At 37.2% G+C, this 9,576-nt stretch overlaps 1 long non-coding RNA gene across 1 annotated transcript; it reads left to right on the top strand.

Annotated features, from left to right (window-relative positions):
- The first annotated feature begins 833 nt into the window (after positions 1-833).
- LOC122514850 lies at positions 834-9,431 on the top strand. The gene is made up of 2 exons (XR_006303137.1): positions 834-875; positions 7,992-9,431. It is a non-coding gene; the product is annotated as an uncharacterized LOC122514850 (long non-coding RNA).
- The last annotated feature ends 145 nt before the right edge of the window (positions 9,432-9,576 follow it).

Genomic DNA, 9,576 nt, shown 5'->3' with positions numbered 1-9,576 from the left:
GAAACTATTCAAGTGAACGACCACGATTATTGGTTTAATCGATATAATTATTACTATCAAAAGCAAAAAAAAACCACCACCACTACCACCACCAACACCATTATCATCGTCACCATCACTACCATCAGTATTATCATCAGTTATTGTCACCAGTATATCGTTTATTTTGAATACGATTAGTAGTTATCCGGGTAGTATTGGTGAAACGATAGGAACGATTATTTTCAAAACACGCGAAACGGTTCTCCGGTTAAATAATCAAAGGAACGAGAAAAATAATAATAAACGGAGGAGGACAACGAGGACTATACCAAGGAGGATAACTTTTTCAGAAGAGAGAAACGAGAGTTGGGCAGAAGCGTGCTACCGAGAACACGTACGCGCGAGTACTCTCGACCTACACCCCACCCCCTCCCACCCTCCCTCCCTCCCTCCTCTTGCCACCTCGTGTGCGTTCTCCTCCTCTTCCTCTTCCTCCTTCTTATTCTTGTTCTTCTTGTTTTACCTCCTTTGCCCCTCTTCTTCTTCTTCTTCTTCTTCGTCTTCTTCTTCTACTTTTACCTTCTCCTCATCCACCTCCACCTCCACCTCGTTCCTCCTCCTCCTTCTCTTCTTCTTCTTCTTCCTTTGTCGCCTCCTCTTCTCTCCGCTAACTTCTTACGGCCGAGTTTCGTCGGATGCACCAACGAGTCCGGAACACGCTACTACTCGTCGAAGACACTTTAATCTACTCATCTTTTTAACTACGAAATATTAGAAAAAGAAAAAGAAATACAGAATGAAAATTTCGTTAAAATTTATTTGATCTCCTCGGAAATTTGATAATTATTGAAAGAAGATAGAAGATAGAAGAATAATAAGTGCATCGATATAAGGTGATTGTCTTCAATCAAGATTTGTGTGCTTGTGACAATGTGTGTTGTTTTTATTTTTATGTATACATTTATATATATTAATATAATTAACAAAATATATATATAAATGTATACGTAAATTGGTATCAGTGACAACGTAAAAAAAAAAAAAAAAGAAATAAGAAATAAGAAAGTTTATTCTTTGAGATGACAGTTCGTAAGAATCGAAGTATCCGAAATAAGGGAAAAGAGAGAAGGAAAATAAAAAAAAGGAAACAGCTCGTGTTAAACTCGACACTAAGTATCGGGAATTATTTTGTCGGGTGTGGGTTGGTGGTGGAGGATAACTCGCGGGAATGACCTTGGGGGATTTTACGAGGGGAGATCGTTGACGCGTAGTACTGAAAGAAACCACGGGGGGAAAGGGAATAGTCAAACAGGTTCATCCAACTGACTTAACAATTTTTTTTTCATCTTTTTGTTTTTTTTTTTCATCAACGTCATTAATCAATTAATTTATTTACTTTTTTGAAATAAATAAATTAGCTGGGACGAACACGTGCACGGGGCGGGATGTGAGGATTATACGATAAGGGGGGGTTAAGAAATTTGATCGGAAAATAAACAAAAAAAATGTCTAAATGTGATGTTAGAATTCCTGTGATCGTTGTCCTCGAGAAAAGACGTACTTTCTTTTATCGCATACGGTCAACCAACTTACCTCGTGGCAATGTGAGAGAAAGAGAGAAAGAAAGTAGCAAAGAAATCGCTAACCACTCCCGTGTAGAGAGAAGAAGAAGAGGAAGAAGAAGAAGAAAAAGAAGAAGAAATAAAAATGAGAACTCGAGACTTTCTGTGATAGCGTCTAGCTGACTAGCACGATCCCATTCTTCGCAAGTGAGAAACTTGGTTAGGGTTAGTTAGCATTTATCGAAAATCAAAACCCCCCCCGTTTCTCGAACTAAATTCCGACGATCTTGATATCTCAGAATTATATAAATAAATAATCCGACCTATTCGTATAATAAATCATCGTGAACAATAAACAGATTCATTCTAAAAGTATCGATGAAATATAATTAAAAGAAATATAAAACAATATGAAAAATCAATAAGAAAAATCGAATAATTTATCTCATACGAATGCTTCCAAAAATGGTTACTGAGTGAGGGTTTGAAGAAAAGGAATTTTCGAAATTGTTTTTCCGTGGAAAAAGATCGCGTGTCGTTGGTTTATCATCCTCCGACGTTTCGTTAAACGGTCAAATCTCTTGACACCTTATCCGTAGTAAGAATAAAAATTTGCTTACATTTCGTCCGATTATTCAACAAATACAGTCAAACATTCAAACGGACAGAGAAACGGACAGATAGAAAAGACATCGAAGACTAAATAACATAATACGAAGACGACGACGACGAATGACAACGTTTAAGACGAATAAGACGTTGCTCTTCTCGTGTCGGTGTTCCATTCGAGTTAGAAGTAGGAGTTAGTGTGCTCTGTTGAATGTCCCTGAGCGAGGCTCTTGAACTTACCCAGGATCTCTTAAACAGTACACGAGTATAGAATAAGCCGCATCTTTCGTTGCGGGGCAAAAGATATTGTTACAATCGCATCGTTAGGATAAAGAAAGAAAGAAAGAAAGATAGATAAAAGAAGAGAGAGATACAGGGTGGTGCAGTGGGAAGGGGGAGGGTTCTCGAAAAGAAAATGCACGAAAGGGAATCGCGTTGCTCGAAGATGAGATGAGAAGAGAAGAGAAGACAAGGGGGAAGTGCAGTAAGATTTTTAATACGTAAGAGTGAGATAGAATAAAATCAAGAAGACAGATAAAGAATTAGAGAGAATGAGAGAGAGAGAGAGAGAAGTGGAGTCCTTTATCATCAGTGTGGTATATTGAGTAGCGTGTGACCGTACGAAGAAAGTGAGATCTCGGTGCTGTTCCAAGCGAAATTCTTTGATTAAAGATGTTTAATCGGTAGTTGGTTAGTTTCCTTTTTTAGGTATTTAGTTTTTGTAGAATTGTAATCGGGTAGTTTTTTTGAAACGTTTAGTTGGGGCATCGATTGGGATGGTATGTATATTGGGGGACTGATTTGTTTGATAGGTGATTGGTATTTTATAAAGGGTGGGGGTGATTTGAATGTTGTTTAATTCAATTTGTGTAGAAAATAGGTGATGGTTGCAGGGATGGGAAATATTGATTACAGGTTGATTGTTATTTTGGATTTAAACGAAGATTAAAATATTCGTTTAAGTTTTTATATCGATCAGTTGTGTTGGTTTTATCGTGGAATAAATAAGTGAAGATTGGTGATTGTAAATTTGAATATAACTCGCGACAAGATGTCGTATAGTATCGTACGTATTGTTGATCGTATTTTGTTTCGAGTATTACTAGATAGTACTAAAGTTATTTTGATTTAAAAAAAAAAAAACTAAATAGTGATAGTTAATTTTTGATGACTCGTGTGACATCGATAATTTTTCTGACAGTCGAATATTTGTATTCCAAGTATTATACTCACCTAACAAGTTACGTATATTTGTTTATTACAAAAATTAAACATATACTTCGATGCGATTATAGAACTTAAAAAATAACATTAAATTAATTTATAAATACGTTTATCAAAATAATCATTTAAAAAATTAAACGAATAATATGAAATAATAATAATCGGTGTACAGTGATTGCAATTTTTCGTCATCGTGGTAACAGTAATAAGATTTTTATAACCCGTGACAAGATGTCGTATCTCTTAAGAAATAAAATCTTTTAAAAGGGGGGAATCGACTAGAGAAGGGATAGGGTCTTCAGGAATAAAGGGGGATCGGAGGGGGGTAATTCAAAGCTCAGAAATGATTTGTCGCGAGTGAGTTATTCCACGGTACATCGAAAACACGCTGACCAACGTCGCATATCAGACGGCGCATTAACTTGTCGTACTATTACGAGAACCGACCGACCATACTTCGGGTATATACGACCAGTAAAATCCTCTCTCTCTCTCTCTCTCTCTTTCTATTTAACCTAGAAGAGATACTCGTTGCAAAATTCACAACTAATACACATAAACGAAAAACCCACAAACCAAATCTCTATACTTCTCTTTCTCTCTCTTGGTTTCGAACATTTTCATACATTTTGAACAATCGCCTAGTCTTCCAGTTTTGTCAAAATTTATTCGCGAAAGAAAAAACAAAAAGAAAAGAAAACGAGTAACGTGCTAAATTACATTAAAAAGTAAATTATTACTTTTGCAAATAAATTGTCGTTAGTATGACAATGGAAAAATTTTCGTCTACGTTAACTTACTTAGCTTAAATTTTCGAAAGGTATACTGAACATTTCGAGAAATCATTTCAATCTTCTTGTATTCGTTCCTTCCTCTTCTTAACTTGCTCGCGTGCTAAGAGAAGGATAAAAAGAGAGAGAGAGAGAGTGAGTGAGGAGGGTAGAGAAGGGAAGGGAAGAGAAACGCATTCCAAGATCCGTTTGAAGTCCGGGGCCCTCGTACAGTCACCGAAATGCCGTTTATATAGCTGCGCAAACCAGAGAAGATGTTTACGATCCTTCTTCTTTTTCAACCCTCATAATATTCAATATTTTTCTTATAAGTGTCCGCGTGTGTTTCATTCAATTTCAAATATTCTTCTTTTTTATAAATAACTAAATATTAATCTTTATTATTATTGCAATTATTATTATTATTATTATTAGTGGGGTACGCGTTTGTGTAATTAATCAAAATGAAAAAGGAACGCGAAAAAAAGGTCAGAACAAAAATACGATAAATAAAATGAAGTCTTCAAAATAATTACGATCGGTAAGATACAGTGAGAAACATGTGTTTGTGACACGATAAATCATTTTCCGAAAGTGTTTATAGTGTTTTATAGTATATATAACGTAATATCTATTAATAATAATAATAGTAGTAGTAACATTAGAAAGATATAGAAACGCGTTAAATGCGTTCACCGATGCACTGACTATGAACACAACACGAAACTTAGAATTGTGTCTGTTTGTGTGTGTGTATGTGCGTGTCGGAATACTAACACGCACGTAACGCGCGTGCTCTCTCTCTCTCTCACAAACACACACAAACATAAACACACTCTTTCTCTTTCAGTGCTCGCCGTTGACAAACTAATCCTCGCGTTATACCGGGTGATCGTAAAGCATGCGCTGACAACCAGACGGTCGTAGTATTATTTTCGTGGGAGGCCCCGAACAGTCAGAGTCTGATAAACTTTCGGACGTATGTTACGAAGACTCGCGACTATTTCAACGAATAAAATAAAACGATAATGAAAAGAAAAAAAAGGAAACCCATAGAAAAACGTGTACGTACATATATACATCATAAACGATCTCGTAATTTAAAGGGGGGGGGGTATGGGGGAGAAAAGAAAAAAAGGGAACAAATTATTTCCAATATCATTGTTAAATAATAAAAAGAAAGGAACTAAAATTAAGATAAAATATTTATTCTATTAATTCGAACGAAATAATACGAACACTCGAAAAAAAAAGAAAAAAGAAAAACTTTGTGAAATATTTTCGATAATAATCGATAGGGTTATTTCGATGATAATCTAGGATAATGTTTAAACGTTAAGAGTTTTGTTAGAATGATCTTAGACATAATCAACGGGGATTCCACTCCAGTAACATTGACTACGTGCGGTTCTGTAGGTAGTAGTTCGATGCCGAGTAGTTTAGCCGGCGCCAAACGCGTTCGCCACGCTAACGTTCGCTTGAACAACAACAACAACGTAGTAGTAGTAATAGTAATAGTAGTAGTAGTAGTAGTAGTAGTAGTAGGTAGTACTCCAACCATCGCGTTACACAGGATTATCGTCTACGTTCTCCGGCCGCGCGTAACTTCCGAGAAAGTTAACGGAGTGCGCGCGCGAGCTTCTCGTAGAAAGGAGCATAAATTCGACGATCATTAGGGTTGCGTAGATTTCTATGTGTCATTATCGCTATACAGATTTCTGTTAATATCTTCGTGTTTTTTTTCCTTTATTTTTCGTTTCCATCAACTTCCTAATTCGTATCAGAAAATTTCTCTAATTTTTTTCTTTATATATTTTTATCATTATTTTAATACAATTGTATTCGCGCGAGTATCGAGAAGAAATATCTATGATATTTTTTTTATCGTTAATTTGTAGCAAGAAAATACATTTCAACGAGATGGAGAGTATTTGATTTATAAACGGAAATTAATTACAAATTTGTCGACCCTTTTTCGAAGTTAAAAGAGGTACCTTTGTTGTTATTCGAACTTCCCCCTCCATTCTTGTTCTGTTTTTCTATTATTCGCACGTGTTAAGCTTAGTTTTTTTTTATTAATCACGGTCTAATGATAAAATGAAAAGGTAGGAAGGAAATGAGGGATCGAATGGTTATTAAAAACGTGTGAGAGAAATGAAATAAAGGGCTGACTTCACCTAATCGTTCGATCGTGACCATTTAAACATACACACATACATATTTTTATAAAAATATACAAGCGTAAAATTGATCAGTGTATTTATACATTTTCTTATTCTTGCCGCCGACGTATGCGGTATTTGGGCAAACAAGAATTTCTTAAAGGCGATCATTCGTTACGTTCTTAAGAAGTTTTGAGAATGATTTTCGAGTGACTTATAGTGCGACACGAGCTGGTTCAGTGAGATATTTGTTTCTACCTTATCAGTGATTTTTATCGTCTAAAAATAATAATTAATAATTTATAACATTATAATTACGTTCATCTCAAAGAAATTATCTCAAAAATTATGTCTCCCGGGACACAATTTTATTAATAATAATAATAATATTAATAATAATAACAATAATGCAGATATTATGGTGGGGGAATGGGTTTTGGTGGATGACAAAAAAACAAAAACTTACCTTTTTACTTTCTTCTTATTCTTCTTTCCAAATTAATGACAGTGAGAAAAGTGTGATCAAGAAAAAGAAAAAAAGAAGGAAATAAAATAGTAAATCGTGTTATCTAAACGACGTCGCGGTGGTGTAAAATCGTTGAAAGAATAAAGGAAGGGTTCGATAGTTTGAACACCGTTTCAAAAGTCACGAATGTTCCCTCTTAACGATCATTAGAATCACGAGTAAAAGAGCATGAACGGTTCTATCCTCGCTCGAGGGCGCCACGTCTTTGCCGTCTTAGTTTTCGACTTAACAGAGAGAAAGGGTTTTCTTAAGGAAACTTAACTTCCATCCAAAATACCAAAATGAGCTTTCCGTTTCGGAATCTTAAACGTACCTAGAGCTAGGATCATTTACGTTTCGCGAAAGAGAAAGTTTTCCCCCCTACTGTGCGGCAGGATTTTCCTACTCGTCGTTTACCTTCGTGGACGAAGGGAGGGGGAAGAAGAGATTTAATTAATTCAATTACCGTTTACACCTAGGTTCGATTGTATTAATAATCAAAGATCGATAAAATGTTAATAATTATACTTGTTGGTGAGAACCTTATTTTTTCCCGCGAAAGTATGTTTACTCATTCGTCGCGAATGAACAGAGGGTTTCGATTAACTCGAACGGGGATAAAGAAAGAATTAGAGGAATAGAAATAGTGTAAAAGAAAGTAGAAACAGACAGACAGACAGACAGGCAAGCAGGCAGACAAGAGAAAGATAAAACCGAAAAGACAGACGGACAGAAAGTAAGAAATAGTAAGAGAAGGAAAGTATAGAGATAAATCGAAAGAACAAGAGTTTGGAAAGAAGAATAAGAATAAGAAGGGAAGGAAGAAAGAAAGAAAGAAAGAAAGAAAGGAAGCAAGGGCGGCAGGCGGCAGGCTTGGATCGGCAGGGGTTGGAAAAGGGCGGCGCGGGTAGTTGAAAATATGAGATCCGTTCTGGTAGGGACCACCTAGCCAGCCTCCGCTTCGTTCGGGCTTCCCCCACTACTCGTATCAGCTTATCCCCACTCTGGGTAGGCCCTCTTAGTCGTCGGGCGTATTGGGTTGGTAGTGGGGACGGATCTGGAAAGGTTATTGGCTGTTCGAGGGGTCGTCCTACCCCCACCACCTAGTCATCCTCCCGCCCATACCCCCACCATAGTATCTGCACCTCCTCCAGGCATTGCATCGGTCGTCCGGTAGCTCTTAGTTTCAGGTTAGGAGCCTGCTAGGACGGGTCTCGTTCTCTCTTCTTGAGGCACCCGGACGAGAGCGGCGGCGGTGGTGGCGGCGGCGGCGGACGACGGGTGTTCGCAGACCGGTCGCGACTAACAGTGAAATACAACACGACACGCAACGTGGAAGGAAAGAGAGAGAGAGTATAAGAGACAGATTAGTTAACTAACTGATTAATGAAAGAAAGGGAAGGGGTAAAAAGAAGAAGAGGAACAATCGAGGACTCCAACCAAGGATTTACCTTTCATCTTCTAAGACACCTAGAAGGATCGTCAAGGAACAGGATCAAATCGACCGTTCGATCAACCAACGATCGAGGACCCATCCTGTTAATTTCGATCAACCCAATAACCTATCTCAGTTCTTTTCTTCTTTAACGAAGTGTTGTCAGATGGAACTACGGATTACGTGACGTATCGGTGTGTTGGTGTTTTTCGATAAATAATATCTAAAAGAAATTTTTAGTGCTCCCGAGAGTGTATCCGATTTTTTTGTTCATCCAAGGTGTTGATAATAATTAATCGAGGATTGATCTTAAGGATCGATCATTCAAGATTGTTGTCATCATTTTTGTTATCATCGTACGTAATCGTCAAACAACCGATTGTCTCTCTCGCACACGTAGCAATTAGATGTCCGATGAGAACGTTCGATACCTCTTGCCCCGTGTTCTCTGGTCTGGTCTCGTGGTGTCAACGAAATCGTTTACAACGAAAATTCGTCGTGTGTCAGAGTAAATAGTTAAACGCGAGTGAGAGTTCACGTAAGAGGGTCCATTCGTGTGATGCGGTGTCTACGGGAGGATAGTTGTTGTAAAAGTTACGTGGTAGAAGAGGACAGTGGTCAGTTGATTTTAATCAACATCGATATCAAATACAATAGGATATATCTAGCACATAATTGTATCCTTCGGAATCCCTAACGGCTTCCACTGCGATCTAATCTGAACGTGAACAAGGAATCATCAACAATAATATTATTTCTAATTATTGTCGGATTGTGAAAAATAATTTTGGCGCGACCACGGTGGTTGGTAAAGATGAGGAGGACGAGAATATTTACGGAATCGTTACTCTGACGCGAAGCTGATCTTTGAAAAAGAAAAATAAAAAGATAGAAAAGGCTAGAGAAAGTCAAATAACAGATGACTTGCCACCCACCGTGGGACAGGAAACATTCGAGGAATCGCGCCGACAGTGAAAGGAACTACGACATCAGTATCATCATCCTCGTGGCAGATTGACTTGCAAAATATGAATTAGATCGGTCATTATTATCGTGATAATAATAATAATAATAATTAATATTATTTATTATCTGTGGACGTGTGTGAATGCGCGCTGAGCTGAGCTGAGCTTTGTTATATCTGATATTAGGGAAAAAAGATAAATAAAGCTAGAAGTGTAATAAAAGAGAAAAAGAAAGCAAGAGAAATATAGAAATAAAGAATAAGAAGATAAACTAGTTAGTGTCAAAAACGTGTTGTGTCGCGAGATAATAATTCTCCTCTCTCCCACCTCTTTTTTCAAATGGTATCGAATGATAAAAGTGA

Source organism: Polistes fuscatus, unplaced genomic scaffold (assembly GCF_010416935.1).
Source record: "Polistes fuscatus isolate 324 unplaced genomic scaffold, CU_Pfus_HIC Scaffold16, whole genome shotgun sequence".
Taxonomy (NCBI): Eukaryota; Metazoa; Arthropoda; class Insecta; order Hymenoptera; family Vespidae; genus Polistes; species Polistes fuscatus.
This window is presented reverse-complemented; position numbering and strand designations above follow the sequence as displayed.